The sequence below is a fragment of the Corvus moneduloides genome, chromosome 4 (genome assembly GCF_009650955.1).
Source record: "Corvus moneduloides isolate bCorMon1 chromosome 4, bCorMon1.pri, whole genome shotgun sequence".
NCBI classification, from domain to species: domain Eukaryota; kingdom Metazoa; phylum Chordata; class Aves; order Passeriformes; family Corvidae; genus Corvus; species Corvus moneduloides.
In genome coordinates this window covers 43,316,821-43,341,012 of record NC_045479.1, presented here as the reverse complement: position 1 = coordinate 43,341,012, position 24,192 = coordinate 43,316,821, and positions in this window count along the sequence as shown.

Sequence of the window (24,192 nt, the reverse complement as noted above, 5' to 3'; positions counted from 1 at the left end):
AAGTTCTAGTAGTCAAAGAATATATATTTATAGCAAAAATATGAAAGATTTCAGATTTACATAACATAACGTGAAAATTTTAGTATAAATCTAGAATGCTGTTCAGCAATTTCAAAGAATTATATTAACCACAGAAGACATTTGCATACAATTAAATAGTATCCCCCAAGTGAACCCAGTTATATTCCTATTTAAACGTAAATCTAGGAATAGCTTTGGTGAATATGAAAGACAACCTTTGTTTTGCTTCATTTCTTGTTGTTATCAAGTCTTGTGTTTGAAGAACACAAGGAGCAATTAACTGATGGAACTCATTGTCACAGATTATCATTTATGAATTGCTCATGAACATGGGTTCATGAAGGAGTTAGACAAACATTCAGGATGGGTTTCCAAGCTTACCAAGAAGGATGATCCAGATATTGCCTGTAGTTCAGTCAATCTCAAAACTGCTAATGGCCAGATGCTGTCAGGAAGGGATCACACCATAAGCAGAGGAGAAATGTGCCTCTTTGTGTACTGATTCCTATGCGCTTTTGTTATCTCCTTCTGGAGACAAGATGTGCACCTAGGCTGATATTAAATGTTTAGCACAAACTAACCACCTAAACTTTTACTTGGCAGGGAGAGACTTGAGAGACAAAAAACACCTCCCAAAGCTATTTTACTCCTCTCATTTTAACATAAACAAATATGAGATTAAATGGCCCCTGGAGGAGCCCATTCCTCTACTAAGTATTAGAAGACTGAATAACTCTTACTAAGACCTCAACTTGATCTAAATGATTTTCCATAGTTCTTTTATTCAAGTTGAAACTTAAATTCCATGGAGCAAAAACACAACAAGTTTCTTATGGTAATTGGATGGTTATGTAATAAAAATATGAATGAAGACTCTTTTAGAGAGCTTGTGAATGATCAAGGTGTAGGATAGCCGCTCATAATGACAACAAGGAGGACTGTATTACAAATAAACTTCTTCCAAGTAAATTAACCTCTATGTCCTATTACAGATTTTCTTGCCTGTTCCAGTGAAATGCTTGGCAGTTTTGGCTGTCACATTCCTGGCTGCCTGCTGCTGAGGCTGCACTCTGCTTCAGCCTCTCCCCTGTTATTTGGCTCTGACATGAAAGGGCGGTCTGTAGGGAGAGCTTAGCTCCGCCTGCCTCCTCCTTCCTTCATAGAGCAAATTTTTCAGGAATTGTGCAGACAGAACTTCTTTTGCTTGTTTGTTTTGTCAAAGATTAAAACAAGAAACTGCGAAAAGATGAAGGATTAGGTATCAATTGAAAACTATTTTTTCCCTCACTCAAGTCCAAGCAATAGACTTTCTCATTTTGTTTTTGTTTGTTTACCTTTTAAAATTTCAATTTAATCCCATAACCTCATATGGAAATGAAAGTTCAAAATGCAATATATTCTCTTCCTCAAAGTACTGATTGCTTTGACTTGCATGTTGCACTTTGGGTTCATACCGTGGCATCATGGTCTGGTATCAATATTTTCAAAAGCTCATTTGCAGCAACTCATACTTTCTTTTCTTCCCTGTATCTAATATTCCTTATGTGACATTTGTATGTCACTTAGGATCCAATCTTTTGGTTTTAAAGTTTGGGGTGGCACCTTCTGCAATCCTTTTGTTTTCATTTTCTTCAGTACACTACACACAGAGGTTCTGTTGTGCATCTTCACCCATCCTTAGTCACTCATCTTCCAGACAGAAAAGATTATAAATCTTGTCCAGGCTGGAAAGAAGGAAGTGAAAGACTGTGAGTGTTATGTCACTTCAAATGTTGGTGCTCAGATAGAACTGTTATGTTTAGGCCATGGAAGTATGTAAAGTGCACTTTAGTACTAGAGTAAAGGAAAGGCATTTTCTCCTTTCTGTCCTTGTATGTTAAGCAAGGTATCTTTTTGAAAGATAGCTTCAAAACCAATATTATTAACCTATTAAAAAACATAATTTTTGATTGCTTATGTTCCTTCACTGAATTGTCAGGTTATCTTCATCAGAAGAATGACATGAAATAAAATTAAGAAATTGAGAATGCTTCCAAAGAACTGTGCTATAAGAGTCAGCTTTATCTAAGAGGGAATGATGGTACACACCATTAATGCGTCTTGCTAACATGATTCAAGGTTTTCCTCCTCTGGTTATGCCAGTCCTGCACCTTTCAATCCAGTGGAAGTTATTCCATTTGAACAGGAATGTGATCTAACTCCTGCTTAATGAAGAAAGTGCTTAGTAATTTTCTTGGAGAACAAAAATATACTTAGAGAAGGTCTTTGAAACTCAACTTGAAAATTTGGACGGGAGACTCTGCCAACTAGTTTGCCTTGTATGTAATATAGCAGTTTGTTTCTGGATATTACAGAGGATGTTCTCTACCAACTTTCAATTCTCAATTTAAGAAGTCACACTGCATCACTGAGAAAGAAAAGGCTTGTTAAGAATACACCTGGCAAAAAACAATCTATATTTTCTATGATTTTTACCCTTTTTTTCTAAAGAATAATAAAAAACAAGTAAAGATATTTCTGGAATTTTTGAAGGAAAGCAGTACATAGATGCAGAAATATTGGCCACTCACTACCACTGCAGTAAATGTGCATGGTAATTTATATCAGATTCCCCTTCTCAAGAAGTCTTCAGATCGAGCTATGGTTTGCCATGATTCTCTTCCCATGCACATTCTTAATTTTTCTTTTCTGGAAAGCAGAAGGAAAAGACAATGCACATAAAGGTCTTCCCCTGACACAAATCGTGTGTTTTCGACTGGACCTGAGAAACATTCACAGGCTTCTCTCATCTTAGGTCTTGTAGGTGTATGCCTCACAGGCCATAAGATCACCTGTTCCTGCTTGCTGCTCTTTGATTGAATTCCACTTTTATTACTGACACATTTATTGCTGAATCAGACTGGTAAGTAAAATATAATTGCCTTTACTCAGGCTGTGAAAGTGAGCTCTTCATCTGAACTACAATAAACTCTACAGTAAATTTCTAACCTTGAAGTCTGATGAATCCAAATGTATTCTTATGCTTTAAATGAGAGTCATTTGTATTTGTGTCCCATCTATACCAAAATATTTTTCAACATAGGTACAAAAAGACACATCTTTAAGGATATAGAAGTTCTTCCTCTGCCTTGAAGGAACCCTCATTTGGAAAATAAATACAGTTGTTTACTTTCTTGCTTTTCTTTCTTCCTGTTTTGTCCATGCTATATGGAAAGAGATTTCAGTTAATCCACCATTTACATGGAATGCTCATGTCTCGATGGTGTGTGTCACATATATAATATCTGTGTGAAATGATGTCTTGTTTTCTGCTAAGAACAAACACATGGTTTTATGTTTTTTTAAATCTGTGAGTGTATTTCACTCATTCCCTGGGCCAAAATTTTAGGTAGAGATATTGCTGTGGAGAATAATGTCATGGAACAAAGCCAGACTTGAAGATGTCCTTGCTCTTTGCAGGGCTTTTAGTCTAGATGTTCTTAAAAAGATCCCTTCAAACTCAAACTATGCTATGATTCTATGAATGTACAAATCAGCAAAAATCAGTTTATCTCAGACTAGCAGAGAATGACTCCCACTGAGGACTCTGCTGTCTGACAAGAATATAGAATATTTTAAAAAATTTAGTTTTTTTATTTACTGCTGATTTACTATAATTTTGCCACAGGACAGACAGAATGTTCTACTTTACTGCCTAAAGCATACATAGGATGTGATTAGTAACTATGTGATTGCCAGCAACTGTCCCTTTCACTTGCATTGCCACGTATACATGTGCTAAAGGGTAGCTGCTAAAAGTGGCACTGCTCAGATGCTGATACTGTAGGATCTCCTTAGGTCTCCTACAACTCACGTGATTCTATGGTTCTAACCCTGGCCAATGTTACCACGCAAAAAAGCAGCCCCAGCTCCTCCTGTAAGTGCACACCAGAAATTGTTAAGATCAGTTTTGAGATTAGAGTGCCACACAGTTTCCCAGTCATAATGCATATTGAAGGAGGACAAGAATGGGTCAGCAGAGTTAACTACAGGGACAAGATTTCCCTTGATGTCAACGGCATGGATTTGACTACACTGACTTAACTACAAGCAACAAATTAGGTCTTACAGAGCACCTAGAATAAGGCTAGACATAACACTGAAGGTGATTAGTCTACTGTGCTAGCTGCCTTCATTCACAGGATGAATGGACACCTCTCTGACACCCTGGTGCAGTTGTCAAATAACTGGCGTCCCTTTTGTTCCCTCTGCTCTTTTTGGTAGTAACCTCCAAGAAGTAAGTAATGAGTTTTCTTGGATTTCCATTTCTAAAATTCCATCCAGTAAAGTTAAGAAAATGAGTCTCTGTAAACAGATGACTAAACCAAAACACATTTTCTAAAGATAATTTAGACTTGAAGTATAACCAAGGAATAAAGAGCAGAGATTTCTCTCCATACTCCCAAAAGGAGACAGACAGAGAAAAAAACTTGTCATCAGAGACTTATCTTTCAATAAACCAGGAAAAGATCTAACTTCAGTCCTGACAAGTAGGGCATTACAAACAGAATTGTTCTTTACTGATGACTGCAGTGAGGACTGGCAGACACTGAGAGCAGTAAATGCCAGGCGTTCATAATATTCCTTGTGGGATGAAACACTGACTGCTTAACAAAATTAGCAGGACTGTTCCAAAGCTCCTTCCCAGAGCTCAATATCTGACCATACACTGAATGCTGGGACCACACATGAACATGTTGCTCTGCTGTCTCAAAGTGACAAGACAAAATTACATTGGAATCATCACCCAGCTAATAAATCTTACTGTCAGTCGGGTCTCGTCATTGGTTATTTTTGGTTTTTGTTTGTTTTATTCCTAGCATGCCATCTTGGATAACTGCATTAAGCTGACAATCTTATTTTTGTCTTCAAAAAGTATTTTTGTTCTCCCATGTGACTGAACAGTGGGCATACGTGAAGACTGGGGGAAGTAATGAAGTGTATTGTTCTTGTCACACTGTTCATTTATCATCAATGGCTTGAGCATATTTGCTCCCTGTATGCTGTGTATATATCCACTGGCTTGAAATCTCTTAAATATAAGAGGGAATCTCTGTTTATGAGATGAGGAGAAGAAAAGAGAAACATTGTCAGGATCTTTGGCATTGTTTATTATCTCTGATGAACCACACTTGTTATTTTAGTGTTTGGCCTGGGAGAGTTTGTCCATTCAGTAAATTCACCATAAGTGCAGCTGCATCTGGAGTATATTGAAGAAATTTGGTTTAATATTAGAAATTTTCATGGAACTGGAATAAGCTGTACTGGTGCAAATTATAGCTCAGAGCTGCTTTGTCTATCTCCACTAGAGGCTGGCAGTGAAAAAACTGTTCTGGTGGAGAGCAAGCAAAGGCTGAAGTCACAGGAAATCCACACGGCAGTTCAAGTCCTTGCCTGAGACACTGTAAATGACAAGTGTTTTGCAAAGACTTGTCCAGTAGGCAGAGAAGACAGCTACTCAAGAGTAACATGTGATGTTGTTTTTCTTGATTTATTTTTCATACAAATTTTTCATAAGATAGAAAAAGAACCTTCAGATTAACACATATTTGTAAGGTGTGTTTGTTTTAAGCTAACCTTTCTTGAGAGAATTCCCCACACTGCCTCCTTAAAAAAAAAAAAAAAAAAAAAAAATCACTTGAGAAGAAAGGGAAACATCTCTGTGTGTCTCAGAGTAAACATTCCCTGCTGGGCTCCTGGCAGGCACTGAGCCCACCCCTTCAGAAAGAAATCAGATCCTGAAGCAAACTAGGTAAGGGGAAAAAAAAGCCAACAAAAGCCCAACCTAAAAAAGCAGCTGTTAAAATATTTGGTCTTTTTCCCTCAAACTAGTGCTACAGATGTGATCATTTCAGTTGCTTGGCTTGTGTGCTAGAAGCCTCAAACCCTCTGCAAGGGAACATTAAAGAGAATAACATGGAGCATTCCCATCTTGTTCTTCTCACCACCATCCTCTTCATCACTGCCTTCCTCTCCACATTCTTGGAGGACAGCCATAAGATTTATTGCATAATTTCTTTGGTGGCTGTTAACCAAATGTGCATTTACAGCTTGGTTTAATTAAGAAATCAGAGTGATTCTTTTATGTAGGTCACATCAGTTTTTGATTCTGAATTTCATAAATTTCTAACCTTTCTGAAAAGTCAGCAGTGTATCTATGGGTTTAAAAAAATCACTTTCTTAAATGCTTCTGAGTGTTTTTTATGCCTGCAAATGCCATTGCTCCTTTACTAGATAAATTGTCAGAAAAACCTTTGTTTGAATATGGCATTTGTTGAAATCTATTGTTTTGCAGCAGTGTTTTCAAATAGGATTCATAAATACAGCCTGAGCTCCCAATCGTTTGAAGCATGGCCATGCTGGAAAAGGAACAATGGGTGATTTGATTTTCCTTTCTTTGCCTCTCATCATTATTCATATCGATAGGGATTACATGAAAATCACGTATTCACAGCCCATCAGAGAACAACGATAGGCTGGGTCAGAGTTGTGAATTTTTATAAAATTATCTAAATTACCGACTTCACTAAAAGGGAGGAGCCTGATGTCTATAATGCTTATAAATTTATTTGTTTTTCTTTATAATTGAACAGCATTCAAGTCTGTGGACATTGGCTACTGCTCTCAGAACACCACATCTCTGTGACCACAACACAGCTGCTCAGCACCTCACTCTCTTGTTACAGACAAGACTGGACTGTCAACCTCCAGGCTTACTCCAGGTCCAGCCACCCTTCCTCTCCTTTCCTCTAAAGGAACCCTAATTCCCACATGTGATATTTTAAATCAATCTGTGTTTTGTTAGAAAGCTTCCTGATCTTTCTCTGACTCAGTATCAACAGAGTTAATGGAAGATTTGACTAATATTCCTCAAAGTACATTTTTAGATTTTAAATGAAAGGACCAGTTATTTCTAAGTAGTACAGCATTTCATCCCTAATCAAGGTTTTCATGTCCTTGAAGACACAAATTATTCAAACAATTTTTTAACCTGTTAAGAAGGTTATATCACCTTCAACAATATCTTCATTTCTCAAGTAAAATAAGGAATATACAATGAGCAGGGTACAAAGTCTTCATTGCTCGCGGATAGGAGATCCCTCTGCCAAAGTGCAATGCTAAAGTATGCAGGAACTGTAGTTTTCCCAGTTTTGGCCCAAAATGAACTCCTGCAGGGACTTAAGATCATCACAGGCTGCCTTACCTTCTAGTGTGCAAAACCTAAATCTTTGAGTCCCCAAACTTATAAAAGCACAGCAAATGCTTTATATTAAATAAAACAATAAAAATCCCAAATAATGCCAGATACAAATACATAAAAACACTACTGAAACAAAGCCTTTGCTGTGGTCTGCTTTTCTTCTTTTGAGACTGATGAAAGGACAAAGAGTGTGGCAAGAAATGGCAGTCACACAAATTACTTCTAATAAAAAAATAAAATTGGCCAGTTGTCTGTCCTCTAATGTGAGTGCCATGTCTGGCATGCCTACAGTTATACATCTCCCCTCTCCTGTCCTAGTTCCTACTGACTTTGGAGAGTGTCCTGACCTGTGTGATCCCCCAAACCATGCCTGGGATAATGCCCAAAGGCTGAGAATATGCAAGGAAGCCTGTCAACACTTACACACTATGGATAGTCATAGGCCAATGCCCTACCTCTATGCAATTTTCTTGTGTAGGTGAAGTGTAGAGTAAGAGCCAATGTAGTCTATTAGAAAATAAGATGCAGCAGAAATGAGAAAAAGAGCAGACTCAGATGAAAAGAGAAGAGCAAGTTCAGCAGAGCTTACAGCATATTACTGAGGCAGAAATTCAGATCTAGGTGTTTAATATCACACTGCAGGCAAAAAAGCATTATTTCTATCATCTGGAAGTGGGATGCCAACATAATGAAGCACTGTTTATTAAACCTTTTTGAAGGAGAGTTGGAAGAAATGTTATCCCTCTACATCTGTCCAGGGAAATTCTCCAAAAAAAGAGGTGCAGGCTGCATGGAGAGTGCTACTTTTCTCCCGAGCTCAATGCAGAAACATGCTTTTCTTCACCCTTGGTACTCTATTCACTCCTCACTTCTTACACAGCCTTCCCACGTACACCTGCTTTCCGAGGCTGGCCCTAGCAGTAAATGCCTGTGAGACCAGGACTGCAGACAGCAGCAGTTCCTAAGACCAGGACTGTAGCAAGCAGTGTTTCTTATTGCAAAGGGAGATTCCTCAAAACTGTGGAGTTGGCCTGTTATTGGCTGTAGGATTTGCAACCATACTTTCCATTATTTTCTTGGGATCAACCAGAACTGAATTATAGGGAATCAGTGTTGTAAAACTGAAAAGTTGCAGTGAATCACTAGGAAATATTCATAAAGCAGCATTACCTCCTGAGTTTCTGCAAAAATCATGCCCTAACATAGCTGTTAGAGTGGTCTGGATAGCATGAATGGGCTCCTATAATCAAAGTTCCAGCAGCTTCTTAATTGAAGCGCTCCTTCATTCTCTGGTAGTCAAATACCACTTCCAAAAGTTACATTATCCAAACTCCCTATCATTGCATTTCTTCTTTCTGCAATGTTTGCATGCCAGTAGCATTTTTGCTGAACGAATCTACTGAACAAGATAAGGAGGCACAAATATTTTTTATTGCTGTAGATGCAGGATGGGTATAGGTGCCTTCCAGTCATGAGGCAGTCTTGATTTAAAGCAGCTGTTCAGTTCCATCCCTCCCACTTGAATATCTGGTTTGTCTCCGCTCCTCAGGCTGCAGCTGCATTTTGCAGAGGCAGCTACAAAGCTTTTCATAAATTCTAAACAATTGTTTGTTATCTTTGATTCCTTAACTGAACTTTTGTGTGAGTTATGTCCATGTGATTTCATTATTTTGTAGTGAAACATGAAAATCTGTCCTTACAGGTGACAACAATAAAATAGCCTCCTCACTGTTTTGATTCAGAAAAACTAAACAGTTTTGACTGGGAATTTTTAATGTTATTTTCTTAATGTCTGGTTATAAAGCAGTTGGTTTATAATTTTATTCTAGAATGTTTCCTTCCCTTCCTCCACATTTTTGCTAGAGTAATCTGTATTTTCCAGCAGCAATAGGGAAACTTCGCCCTGAAGCAATCCCATAAACACTTGCAAAAAGCATAATTTTTCACAGTCATATATTCATAAGGCAAAAACTGAGTAGCTTCATGCAGCAATAGCAAAGGGCTGCAGACAGGATGTCTAGTGGATTGTGCACTAGGCTGGGATCCAGGAATGCTTGAATCCTAGTGCTGGCGCTTCCACCAGCTTGCTGTGTGGTCTTGGGCCTGAGCAAGCCGCAGCTCCGTCTCACAAGTTGCCCATGTGTAAAAGGAGGATAATAATATTTGCCTGTTTCACAGGAGTAAACACCCGTGTTAATGTTTTTGCAGGACTTTGAAAAGCTAAAGAACTACCAAAGTGTTAAAGCCTTCTACAAAGCAAGGCATTTGTCTCTGCATTTAGAATAAAACTTGCTTTAGTGAGCAAAAACATTTCAACCATTTCCAATGCTTTACACTGTTGGATATTCATTCAGTTTATATCAGTCAAATTAGAAAGAATTTTTAAAAAGAGGAGCAAAGCAGTGGTTTTTCACTTTCTGTACACTTCAGTTGACTTGCTTATCCTTTTGTCATATGCTCTGTACTTTATATTGTACAATAGCCAACTGCTAGATTCCCAGATCCAGTACTGAATTTAGACAAGTGCAATCTATTGAACTCATATGGTCTTTGTTTGCTCATCTGACATTTATGCAGTAAATCTTTTTAGTAAAGTTAAACTAGCTGACATTACAAGGTATGCAAAATAAAATCAGGATAATCCAGGATAAAATTGCCCCAGTCAAGGGCAATATTAATTCTATCCTCTTGAGCTATCAAAGCACTAAGCTTCCCAGAGGCAGAGTGTCTGCTGTCATTCTGGGAGTCCTGCACTTAACCTGACACAAACATGAAGATGCACTTTGAGAGAAGTTTTTTGCACAAGTTCTGTAAAATACACAGTGAGGAGCTCTGGGAGAAGAGAAGAGCTAATTTTATTTTTTTAAATAGAAAATTCTCCTCCCCCTCTCTCTGCAGTATGGCTCCAGGAGTGGATGAAGCCATATGTGAACTGAGGTTGAATTTCAAGAGCCATTTTGGTCAACATGACAAATGTTTCAAAAACCATGAGTGTTTTGTTTAAATGTTTATTTTATGCCATTTTAAGCACCTCTTGTGATTCAAACATCAGAAAGCAGTAACTAGTGTTAAGAAGTCATTGACCAACATCTTTCATATAAAAGCAGCATCTGTGAGTCCTTTCTCTGTTTCATTCCAATGGAATCTTTATTCGTCAGACTTTTTCTGGTGCAAATAATCTTATTAATGCAAAAGAAAAATAATTTCAGTTTAATTCAGAGTAAGCTTGGCCAGCCTGTCAGTTCAACTGTCTTACAGAATGGTCTGGTGAAGGCATTGCACTGGCTCTGGCATGCCTTGGCAGCACACATAGGAAACACAGGAGAGCTGGATGACTGAAGAATAAGAGAAAGAGAAATACTGCTTTTTGTTGAGGATCAGTAAGTATGTACTTTAATTCATTTAGATATCTAGAGTCTTAGTAGGGCTGTGACCAGATATATAGGCATTTTCCAAGTTGCAGGCTGAGTAGCAAGCAGGTCATAACTCCTTTCAGTTTGAGTAAAGGTGCAGTTGCATGTGTTGAGAGCAGTCAGTTGAGCCAGCCCCTCTTCTGACTGGACAAGTACTGAGTCCAGTGTGAGGGAGGGGCAGAAACCCACTGCCCTGGGTAAGAAAAGATGAAAACTCCATATTTTTTATCACAGACACCAGCCAGCATAACTGATTCAGCATAACCTGAAGTCATACCCTAAGAAACACCTCAGCGGGGGAGCAGAAAAAAGTCCTTAATTTGAACAAATCCCAAAGAGAGGCCTAAGGTTTGGAAAATTAAAGAATCACTAGTGTTTTTATATGAGGATGTAAAAATCTTGTGATGACCAAGATTCTCAGTTAGGAGCTACATTCAGGCTGAAGAGGTGAGCTACAGAGGGCAAAAGAAAATTTGAAACCTAATCTAAATGCTAATTGAAACAGATTTGTTTGTTTCCTTTCGGGACACCTGGATCTTCAGATACTTTGCTTTCTCTTTAACATATTTCATCTTAGCAAATATATACTTTTGTCTTTATGGTAGTTGAGTTCAGAATGGTTTCCATGTGGCTGCATAAAGTCAAGGTCTCTCATTTCTCAGAAAGAGCCAGTCCCTAAAGTTCGCTGTGCTTTGCAGTGCTTTTCTCCCCATTCCACCAATTCTATCTTGTTTGTGAAACTGAGCTCTACAGCACCAGCCTGTGCAGCAGCACCAGCCAAGAATGCTCTTTTGGCTTGCAACGATGTGCCACATAATATGTCTGAACCCCAAAGATTCCTGCAAATTACTATAGCAGCTCTTTCACTGCCATGTCAATGGGCAGAGGAGCTGCTTTTCCCAAAGCTCTTGTACACAATTGTTTCTATCACTTTACTTGCCTTAGAATCATAGAATCTTTTAGGTTGGCAAAGACACTTAAGATTATCCAATCTGTGGACCCCAGGGAGACATACCACAATTACCATATTTGAGTGTTATCTATAAGAAGGGAGTTAGAACACAAAATTTTTGTTATTTGATATTTAATAATATCATATACAATATGATTAATAATAACATATGCAATATGATAATTTGTAAAATTATATATGAATGCATATAATTTAACTGTAACTCACATAAGACATATTAAACTATTAGAATAATAGAATCATGTGTTGGAAGGCACTTTAAGGATCATCTACTTCCAATGCTGCTGCCATGAGCAAGGACGCTTTCCACTAGACCAAGTTGCTTTAAGACCCATCCAACCTTGAAAACTTCCAAGTGCCAGACGTAGACAATGTGTACCTGAATTTTTGAGCACAAATTTTTTACCTTTTCTGACCAATGACAAGGCTGAACAAGAACACAGAGCTTGTGTTATCAGAGTAGATAGTTCCTATGAATATGTAAATATCCACCTTCTTCAAGGAAAGGATATTTTCAGATTTAAGAACCAATTTTTTTTCTTTTTTAACATCTCTTGCAAAATAATGTAAACTATATTATATTCTTAAGCTTCTGACAACACAAATCAGTTTCTCTATTTTTATATCCAGATTTATTATATTTTTTTAGTATAGCAGGCATAAGGAAGCAATCCAAATCTCTCTTCCTTAAGCTGTGGGAATGAGGACACCAACAGCATCACTTTTGAGCACCTTCTTAAAACATCCTTTAAAAATTCCAGAAGTCTCACTCTAATCTGCTTGACAGAATACTGCACACAGAGGTAGAAGAAGAGGATTAAATTAAAATTGTTTGAGAATAATGAAGGAATGATGAGTATGATTTCTAGGTACCATTTCTACCTATCATTTGTTACTCCTGCAATTTTGTTTGAATTGCAAAATTTGCATTTTGCATTGAAATTTATCCAAAGTCTCACATTTTGACAAGGAGACACTGATTTCCTTTATTGATTAGCTGAATGACTTGCTGCCACAAATCATACTCTGTGCCTGGCACAGGCCCTTTACACTATAGCTTCCACTTCTATAATTTTCTCATTGGTAAAAATTGTGTTGCTTTTCTTTAGACAAGATTGTGGAGCCTGGAGATGGAAAAAAATATATCAGTGGCAAAACCCCCCCACTTAGACCTGTCTGTTTTTCTTGTTAACAGTGCAGGAATCTGTCTTAGACATTTTTTCCCATGTGTTGTCCTTGTACATTTTAATAGTTCCACAACAAAATTTGCTACTGCTTTCGTCAGGAAAAAACCATTCTAAAAGGTCCTCAAGATGAAGAAATAGTTTCAACTATGTGGCCTATATTTGACATTTCTACATTTTTTTCTAGATATATTTTGCCTGTTTATATTCTAAGAAATGGCTTACCTCACTGGTACTTATAGCAAGAAGAGATTTGTAGACCATTCTTGAAATAGACAGACAGGAAATTGGGCTAGATTTACAGTATGCTCAACTCTATGAACCATCCAAACGTGTAATAGCATGAACTAATTTCTGCTAGCTCTGCTCCTGCCCTTTTATGTTCCAGCTGCACTTGGAGGACAAGAGTGGCACACAACCCACCTTGTACAACTACATAATCATTATTGCTTTCTTTCTTTTAGCAAATAATCTTGCAAAGAATAAATTCACAGGAATTCTCTAGTGCCATCAAAATAGGCATGTTATACCTTACATACATAGTGTAACCTCAGCTGAGGTCCTGTATTTAGTATAGAGCACTGTATCCTGCTGCTAAAATACTTTCTCAAAAATGCAGTAATTGAGGTTGAGAATTAGCAAGACAGCTGGACACAGGCAGAAGTTTTAGAAAGGTTTTACACCATTAAGAATAATTTAAAGCTGTAATATGATTTAGACTTGGTTAGATTAGAACCTTTTAACCTAATTTAGTTACTCCCAAGTTAAAAAGAATAGTTTGAATTTTTCTACTTGTTCTTTCCTGTGTAACTGAGATGGGGCTTATGAAAGGAGATGAAGTAAAATACACTGAATCTTTTCCATCATACTTTACTGGTTATTGGGTTGGAAAAAGAATGCCACCACACTAATGCAAAATAGCCATGAATACTGTCATGAGATACAGCTGTCTTCTATTTGTGCAATTCCTTACCTTTTGTTTATGTGTGGTGGAATAATATTGCACTTGTTTGTTCTTTATCCTTGAAACATCTTTGGAGCAAGGTAATCTTTGGGTTTCTGTTACTTTCTTTCTACCTCCTTGTACCACAAGTGCAGTCTGTCACTGAAACTCACTTTCATCTCTGAAAACCACTAAAATGAACTGCCCTTCTGCTGTGGAAACAGGTAGTTTATTTGATACAGCCTGACTTTATTGTTTTATAAAACTTTGATTTTCCCATCTTCAGTTCTCTGACTGTCTGCAGGAAGTGTAAGGATCATCATCAGCGATACTGCAACTGCACAATAACAGTAGGAGCAGGTAATGCCAACAGGTCTGCAAGGAACTGCAAGCAAGAGCACTCACCTCTGAGAATTACAATGGAGAAAGGAGGACCCCTGACTTTACAATGATGAGAATGTAAATGTAAATGACTTTACAAAAGAGTTGCCTGTGTAAGTCTCATGAATGATGTTTTCTTCAGATAACTGAGAAATTCTGATTATTTCCAAAGTAGGGATGTCATTAGGAACTTGTGTCAACAAACTCATTTTAAGTGAATAAATAATGGAAGTAGGAAATAAATGGGGTTTTCTTTTTTTTTTTAAATTTCCTAATCACACTGTGATCTCACATTGTTTGTAACTTTCTTAGCTAAATTGGATACTATGGCTGTCTATAAAAAAATAATTTCATGACTGTAGTGGTGATTCATTTAATGAAGAAAATACATTTCATGAAAATTGAAATTGGTCTAAATTACTTTTTCTTTTTCAAATTGATTTTCTTTATGCAAATTAAAAAATCAACACTGAGCAACAATGTCATATGACATAGGACATCAGTACCAGAAAAATCAGCTGAAAATTTTCTGAGCAGATTACTGATAAATCATGAGTTGAGGTTTGTTTAAGCAGATGGTTTGCAAGTTAGCTTCCAATAAGATACATAACTTTCACAAAAAGCCTAATCAAATAAATTATTACATTAAAACAAAAGCAGACTTACTGGTAGATCTAACTACTAAAATTACTCAAGGATATTTGCCATTAAAAGGTAAGGCAATGTGATGAAAGAAGACAAAATGATTAAAGGAACAGAGAGGTGGTTTATTTCAATTTAAAAGACAAGAAATCTGTCAGGATTGATAACGTATTTTCCTCTTCTAGTGAGAAATATGGCTTAGATTCTGCTCAGTATAGCTGCTCTGTGGGTGCTAATTTTTCTAATTATGATTCATTATCAATGAAAGAATGAGTTGAAGACCAACTGAAAGACTTTCTGATCTAAGATATAGACAACAATTACATGTTCCTTGAAACTTCTTCAGGTGGATACAGAGGATTAGGACTAGGGTGGAGGATGACTGGGACTCCACCCATTTGCCCCGAGTTTTTGCTCAAAAGACCCCTAAACCTCCCATAATTTTTTAGGAATAGTTTAATATTTTGTAGTTATTATTAGTAGTAGTATTAGCTCAACAGATAAGAAAACCAGATTTTGGCCATATGGCTTCACAGAATACAGGGAAATTGGACCAAGAGAGAGAACAAACATGTCCAGCATCTTGCACATGGCTTTGACTTCCAGTGATTTCCCTCATGTCCTGATGTCCTTTAGCAGTCATTCAATTTTCATGAGAACCAGTGTGTCCTTGGTCTGTCACCCAGAGCTGTGCTTACAGTCACAGTGTTGCCCGTTACACTCCAGGCTGACAGAGCTGCTTCAAGGCAGAAAGCCTAGAGCTCCATCATTCCTTGCCTTGCCTACCTTGCCTTGCCTTCCTTTCCTTTCCCTTATCTTCCTTCCTTTTATATCTAGGTATGCAGCAGAGCAGGTTCAGAGTGGAACTCTTCCGTAGAAGAAAGTCTGGAATTTTTCTCTTACTCAGTTAAATATTTCCCAAAGAAGTCAGTGAGCATTTTACATCACTGGCTGGGCAGGATGATGAGATGGTTCTCACAGTTTCTGAAATTCCTGTTCAAGATGCCAATCTTAAAGACCTGCCACAGTCTTTTATATTCTTAATATTTTCTCTCTTTTCTCAAAGTCCTGCACAAAAAGCACAAGTTTTAAATTTACAAGCAATTTTGCTAACCTCTTAAAAGTGTTTTATTATGTGCTTTTAAAACATGCTACTCTGTTATTTGATACTATTCTGCTCTCATTCTGTATGGCTGCTGCACAATGAAATCTAAATTGCTTTTACAGTTCAGTATTTATTATTGTAAACACAGTGGACTGACTTTCAAATTTTTTCCCAATTTACCCATTAAATGTATTTAAACACTTTTTAATGTTATACAGAAATGTATTTAGATTGCCTGAGGTTTTGCTTATCTATCAGTGAAATGCTACTTAAATGTATTTAAATTAGTTTAAATGCACACACACATTCCCTGGAAAGGAAATTTCAGAACTCTCTTGTTTAACAATACTGATATACTTTATAGCTAAAAGTTCTTATTTTCATTGCAAAAAGATGTGCTTCTTAATTAAAATATTTGAAATAAAGAAATTATATATTTATGGTATGTTCAGAAGAAAGAAGTCAGGAAAAAAACTTTAACAGAACTTCTCAGGGAACATATTTCAGTTAGAAAAGTCTAATATTTGGAGTCCATTCTGGATAACATTTTAAAACTAAACTGTATAAAATTGATCAGAATAGCACAGAAAAAGTCCTGGAGTCTGATCTCTTCATTTGCAGACATCACTGATCATGTTGGACTTTTAATCTCTGATGTCTACAGCTTTGCTATTGGGAATCTATTCTGCCATATGTTTGATACAATAGTGTTGGAAGCTCCTCTACTAATGGATGTGAAAAGAAAGGGCAAAGAAAACAGTAATAGTAATAATAGCAACAGCAACAATATTAATAATAGTAGATAAAGACTCTTCTTGAGGAAGTCCTGATGCAATTGCAGAAGATCAGTGCAAGAAATTCTTCCTGAATATTTGCTGTCTTTACAGAGATAGCAAATTGCAGAGCATTTTTATTTCTCATTGCTGATGCATTATTTTCTCCCATGCTGTGTTTTGCAGCCTTTGAAGCCAGAAGACAAATCTCCAAAGCATGAATAATGTATATAGATTTTTTTTATGTTTAAAAGCAACCTACCTCCACTGGCGACTGGGCATGTTGCAGGTGGATGATAATTTCAAAACCATAAAATTTACATAATTACCAGTTATAGGGCTATATAAGTAAACATTTCAGTTTTTGCTTCTGCAGTTAGAAGTGTAAAAACAGCTGTTTCAAAAAAAAAAAAAATCTGTGATTATCACAGTTAATTAATTTACATGAAAGACAGAAAGATAACAAAAGCTGATTTGTGTCTCAGAGAATTTGCAAAGCTATTCTATATGTACTGCAAAATGACAGTGGCAATGATATAGAGAAGCTTAACAGATGCAACCACAATACAGTTCTAATTTTGAGATAGAGTAATATGCCTCAGACTGAAGGAATGACTTCAATGGGAATATTACAAATATTTATTGTGAGCAGTATTTTAACGTCACTTCTTTGTCAGAAAAGGGAAAGGCTGTATTCCTTTCGATATCTGGGTGCATGTTTTAACCGTGCTTTTGTTCTATTTAATATTTCCCCCTCATTATCTTCACTGTCCAGATAGTAAAAATATCTATTCATAAGAACACTTTCAGCAATTATTTATTTCTAAACAAAAACTCCATAACATGAACAGTACTTTGTCCCCCCAGAGAGAGGTTTAGAAGTTTTCAAAGAAAGCACCTGTGTCCTAGAAAAGGTTCATTCATTAGTGTCAGGAGGAAAACAACCCTGGTTTCTCATATCCTGTAATCTTAGTAAGTATCTAGCTGCCAAAAAACAGCCTGTAAGAGACATAATGAAATGTGGATGATCTAGGAAAAAAAAAGGTTGTAATTAGCAGAAATTATGGTGTTTACAAATTGCAAAGCACAAGAAGGTTGTAGCTTCAGAAATCCAAATATTTCTCTCTGCCTGCTTTAGTATTTAAACAGTATCCAGCCAAAATCCATTTTTTGACATGCACAGTCTGCAGGTAGGACAGGACAGCATGAGAAAGATCCTGTGGAAGGCTCCCTGTTGACTTAGATTTCTTTCTTTTCCCTGATCTTTGATTCTGAGTAACTCCAGAGGACTCCAAGTCCTTCTTTCATTACACCTGCTATAGAGAGAGCAGAGGAACTATGTGAAATTTAACTCTCCAAAGAGGTGAGTCAACTGAAGTTTTATGATGTGTTTTATTTAATTTCCAAATCAATCAATTATCTTTTAGGAAACACTTTACATTCACAAACAAAATAGCTGTCTCTCAGGTTGGATTTCTGGATTGTACCCAGGTCAGTTTACTGAGTTTCAAAATTTTCACCACGCTTTTAAAAAGCCTTTCATTTTCACAATGATTTTTAAAATATCATGAACTTTGCAAAAGATGTGCAACTTTTACCACTAATCTCAAAGTTCTTTGATGATAAAACCTGCAAGCTCAGTTCATCTTCTCCTTGAGGTGCTCAGTGCCTGCTCTGTTATAGTTGACTGATACTGGCTGCAGCGTAGTTCACAGCCACCACAGTCCTATGACTCTCAGAAAGGCTGCTGTACCCAGGAGCACCTACTCTGGGATTTCTGGAGAGTGAAAATTTTACATATATCTGAAAGAAAGGATGATTTATAGTGAGTCATACTCTAAAAGGCAGTAAATATGTGTGTAGCTGACATAATCTGGGGAAACACTAAATTAGAAAGAATCAAAGGAAAATGATGATTGAAATAATATATACATCAAATATTTACCCCTTACAGAGGTAAAATAGTCATTACATTTTCAGCATCCTAGGCTTTTTGCATCTATAACCACTTCTAAATATCTAGATGTTTTGAAATTTATCAAAATGTTGTATTAAACAGTAGTTAGGATAGGGCTTCAATAAGGTCCAGTGTGGTTTGCTAGGTAAAAACGTTTACATTGCTTATTTTTAATAATTATGTTAATCTCTAAGATGTACTGCTACTTTGTTAATTTCTAGTGTGAAATTGATAAAACTGATTCAAGCTGATAAAGGAACAGGAGGATCAGAGATAACTAAGAGGAAATAAAGGATTCCTGAGCCTCTTTATATTGTATTAAATAATAATAATTTCAGCCACAGTAATTGAATATGTCACTAACCTTGCATGTTTTTTGATACACCAATTAAAAGTAAAATAACGTGCTTCATGGAAAATAAAAGCAAAATAGATATCAAAGGAAGAAAGGTAAATGTTCAGTGAAAGATTTCTTGCCAGAAGACTGAGAAGAAAAAAAATCTGCCCTCACTTCCACGAAGTGAAAATGGAACTTCTTTAGCATAAATTGTCTTGGAAACATTCATAACCTGTTGATCTCAAATTTTGAGGATGCATATTGTATTCTCATTCTGGTTTGATGCCGAGGATTGTTCTTATTTTTTGGTGAAAAGCTTATTTATGCAGCGATAAAACTGTAACAGTTTTATTTCTGTCAGTAGGGGTTAAAAAATGGCTAAGCAAATAGATTGCAATCTGTGGGACACACTGTCCTGGTTTCAGCTACAATAGAGTTAATTTATTCTCAGTAGCTGTTACAGTATTGTGTTTTTGGATTTGGAATGAGGATGGTGTTGGTAACACATTGTAGTTTTGGTTTTTTGCTAAGTCATGTTTATCCTAATTCAAGGACTTTTTTTTCTTGCCTCATGCTCTGCCAGTGGGGAGGTACACAATGGAAACTGGGAGAGAGCACAGCTGGAACAGGTGGCCCCAGCTGACCAAAGGGATATTCCACACCATAGAATGCCACAGCCAGTATATAAACTGAGGAGTTACCTGATCTGGGTTTGGGAGGGGGGTTTGGCATTGGTCAGTGGATAGTGAGCAATTGCATTGGGCATCACTTGGTTTTACATTTTTATTATAATTTTTATTATATTTTACCATTATTACATTTTTATTAACATTATTATTATATTTTACCATTATTACTGTACTTTATTTTCAATTAATAAACTGTTATTATCTCAGCATACAAGTTTTACTTTGATTCCCCTCCCCATTCAACTGTGGTGAGGGTTGGGAGGAGAGAGGGGGGTTGAGTGAGTGGCTGCGTGGTGCTTAACTTCCAGCTGTGTTTAAACCATGAAACATGCTTAATGAAGGACAGGAACAAAGTTAAATAGAATATTGTGAAACTGCATAAATTTATTTATCTATTTTCATGTATTAGTTCTGTGCTTCCTCCTGCTTAAAACTACATTCTCTTTTCTCCCTATAGACTTCCTTATTTTTGACAAGCATTGGGGTGCTTTAAACCATAGGGTAATACAGACCAGAAGTGGCTAAAGGGCGTCATCTAATTTAGGTGTCTACTCAAAGCAGGGCTAACTTCAAGGTAAGGCAAGATTGCTCAGGGCCCTGCCTGGCCAAGTACTGAGTTATTTCCAAGACTGGGTGTTCTACTGCTTCTTTGGGCACCCATCCCCATGCTTGGCTACCCTCACAATCAATGTTCTTTGTTTGCCGCTAACCTTAGTTTCCCTTGCTGCAGCTTGTGACCACTCTATCCTGTCTTTCACTGTACACTTCTACTAAAAATTCACCTTCATTGTCTCCATAGCCCCTTTTTTGTAGCTGAAGACTAAAACTGGATCCTTCACTAGCCTTTTCTCCAAGCTGAACAAACCCAGCATTCTCATCCTCTCCTGACATGACGCGTTTCCCCCTGCCTCCATCATTTTGGTGCCCCTGTGATGGGTTCTCTCCAGGTCATTGCTCACTATGGTACAGAGAGGGAACAATATTCCAGTTGTGGCATCATGAATGCCAGCTAGAGAGAAATAAGCACTTTCCTCAGTCTGCTGGCTATGAATTTGCTAATGCAGCCCAATATTCAGGAAGCCTTCATCACCAACAGACCGAACTCATTTTCTGTTAACTGGACTCTCTATATAGCCAGAATTCAACCTTACAGTTATCACAGGAGACTTGCTGGAACTGTTACTTAAATACCTTAATTTCTATAATAATAAACATGTTAAAGTAGAGTATTCACATGCTTCCTACTAAAAATGTTTACCCATTATTAGACACAAATATTTGTTTTCTAATGGCTTGAACATCCGTTGGAGTTACTGAGCATAACCGTCAGCTCTCAGTTTATACAAGGTATACATTCATTCCTTTATGCAATCAGGTGACTGAAACAAGAACAGCCTCCACCCAAAACACAGATATTTATCAAGAGGTGAGATAATTCATAATCCAAAATTGTATTGGTAGCTTGTAAGTACTTGGAAAAGAAGCATCAGATATATGAGTAAAGCCACGAGAGGAGCAACAAAGATGAAATCAAAGATCCAGTGGGTATATATGACAGAGAAAGACCTGTACAGAGATGTTTCAGTTACTTTGTCTTGAGAGAAATTATAACATAAACAAAGAGTGAGAGTCAAACATTCAGAATATACCAAAGCACAGTACTAGGAAGGATGGCTTTTTTCCCAAATGTTAGCCCTTGGTGATAAATATACCCCTATTTGGTTTTTATTGCTATTAGAAAGACATTACTTTTATGGAAAAAAAATAGTCCTTTTTATAGTGTAAAGCTTCTCAAGTGTCTAATTTGCTTGAAGAGCAAATAGCTTTACAACCTAACAGATGGTGAGCTTCAAGGAGAATCTGCACACCAAAAATGTACCAATTTAAATAGCCATATACTAATGTACAAATACACTGCTCCAAGTATCTTGGTTTTAATCAGATAGTTTGATTAAACAAACCTTCAGCTGGTAATCTTAAATTGGTCTGAGTGGTTCATACAGGTATTTTTAATATAGTTAAAAATTCTTAAAGCTAAATTGACATAAGGATCTGGGATTGAAGAGCCCACACCAGAAGTCTGATCTGATTTCCAACAGATACCAGTTTACCTCCTTTGACTGTAGAAGAGAATAGAGCAATGAACAGAGATGTAGCTGTCTAGGCTGAGTCAGATGAATCGGATACATGAATGAAGTCACTCAGTGATGTGTCTGGAAAGAATGCAATTTCCTTCTACTGAAAATGAAGTCTCTTTCTGCTTAGATACTGAGGAAGGGTTACATATATCCTTAAGGTGATAAGGTTCGGTGTCTAAAACACCCAGCAAGCATGTATGCTGTGCAAGGGAATAGAGACATCAGTCTGAAAAACAAGGCTTTGGAAAAGACATAGGCTCTTTGTGGTACTACATTACAACCCCTGTATATCTGAGTTAATGCCTTAGAACTTTTCTTTTTTACATGTATTCCTATAGTACACCTATTTATAAACTATGCACAGGTAATAGCAACCTTCTGAATATTCTCTCTTTTCCCCTACGCCATGTAACAGCAATGAAATTAAAGAGCAAGTATGAGGCTATTTAATGTTTTGATAGAATTAAAATACTTCAGCTGTCCTGCTTCCCTTTTTAGCCTGTCCCTTTCCGGTGTTTGATGGGCCATGTTTATGTAATCTGCACACGAAAACGTGCATGTAAGTGAAATGCCTTTGTTCTAGGAATGCACCAAGAACAAAGCTTTGTTTATCAATACTTTAAGAGTCCACAGTATTATAATCTCAAATTAAAACAAAAGTTGAAAGTACAATGAAGGGCAATTTAGAAGGGAAAGGAAGGGAGAAGAGGGAAGATGGTCTTTAATGTCAGTTCCAACCCAAACCATTCAGTGATTCCATGAAAACAAACATGGAGACATGCAGAAGAGAAGCTTCTTTCCTTCCTTTCTGCACAGGTGGTGGCTCTGCACTGAATTACGTTGGTGCCACATCCTTATGCCAAGATGCATGATACAGATATGCCCATGTCAAAAACAGAAGAGCGGGGATACACCCTGACACACCTATACTCCTGTTCCCTTTTGCAATTTCTGCAATTTCTGTACTTTTCAATGGTGGAGGAGCAAGTCAGAAGCTGGGTCACCATATACCACTGAGGAGTGGTGTGATTGGCAACTGTACAGGAGCTGTGCAGAGATGGAAAGTGGGATAGTGATGGAAGATCAAGCCCTGGTAGCCTGACCTTTTTTTCCTCCCTGGTGACAGTTGTGACAAAATGACTGGTTGGAATACTTAGCTGGTGTGTGGGAGTTCTGTTCTTTACATTTAATATGAAATTTAAAAACCAAATTCCCAAGCCAATGCCCCAACCAGTATTCTGAGTGCTGGTATTCTGAGCTCATTTGCCTTTTGTTGATGCTCTCCTGCTCTGAATCAAGTATTGCATTTGCTAGCTATTTAAAGCACACAGGGGAGATAACAAACATTCTTTTAAATCCATGTTCTGTATTCGACCTCTGTTTCAGATGGATCTGAGTGTTGATCTCCCACCTCCTAGGTGATTATTCTAACTGCTGCACTCTGTAGTGTAGGACCATCAGCAGTGTTGTGAATCTATTTCCTTCATTCTCATCAAATATCTTGCCCAAACCAAGATATTTCTACCACGCTGAAGAATTATTTAAAAATTAAACTGTTGCTTTGAAAATATTAATAATTTTTCATATTGACTGAAAAAATCACTATTTTCCATGAGTGCAGTATAATTTCTGGTCCCTCAAGACCTCTTTGCTTTTGCTTGACAAATAGATAATTTTGCGAAAAATTTCACTCAGCTGTACTAATACAAGTTGACTAATTGCCAAATAGACTAGTTGACTAATAGACTACTAATTGACTAATACTAGTCAATTTTTGAGTCAAATGAGTTACACTATTGATTTGATAAATCTAATAAAGATCTAATTAAAGTTAGAATTTTTACAGCACATTTTGGTTGAAGTCAAGCATTCCATGCTGTTTCTCCAATCCCTGTAAACATGTCTGAATAAAAAATTCCAGCCACAAAGGATATCATGAAGTAGTGACCAAAACCTGCTCTCATTTATGGAACTTTGACACCAGGTAGGTTGCATCTGGACAAACAAAACAATGTCTTAACCTGGACTGAACTTAGCTTACTCTTTTCCAGAGGCAGATAAAATATAATCCTTCAGGATATCCTTCTGAGTAAAAATGTTTTGGAGACTGCTTTTCCTATTGCTAGGATCATGAAAGGTCTTTGTTTAAGACAAAGCTTATAGGTTCTAAAACATATTTATTTCCATAAAATAAAGCAAAGATTTAAACAAAATTTTAAACTTATTTGGCTTTTAAATTAGAAATATGAAGTATCAACAAGGTTTGAAAACTGCTGTACGTGCCTTGCTCAAAGTTCTAAGTTAATCTGAACCAAACTTTATTTGTGAAGAGACTGATAAACCGATGTTTTTGAACGCAAATCATCACGGAGCATAAATTCAAAACCTGGGGAACA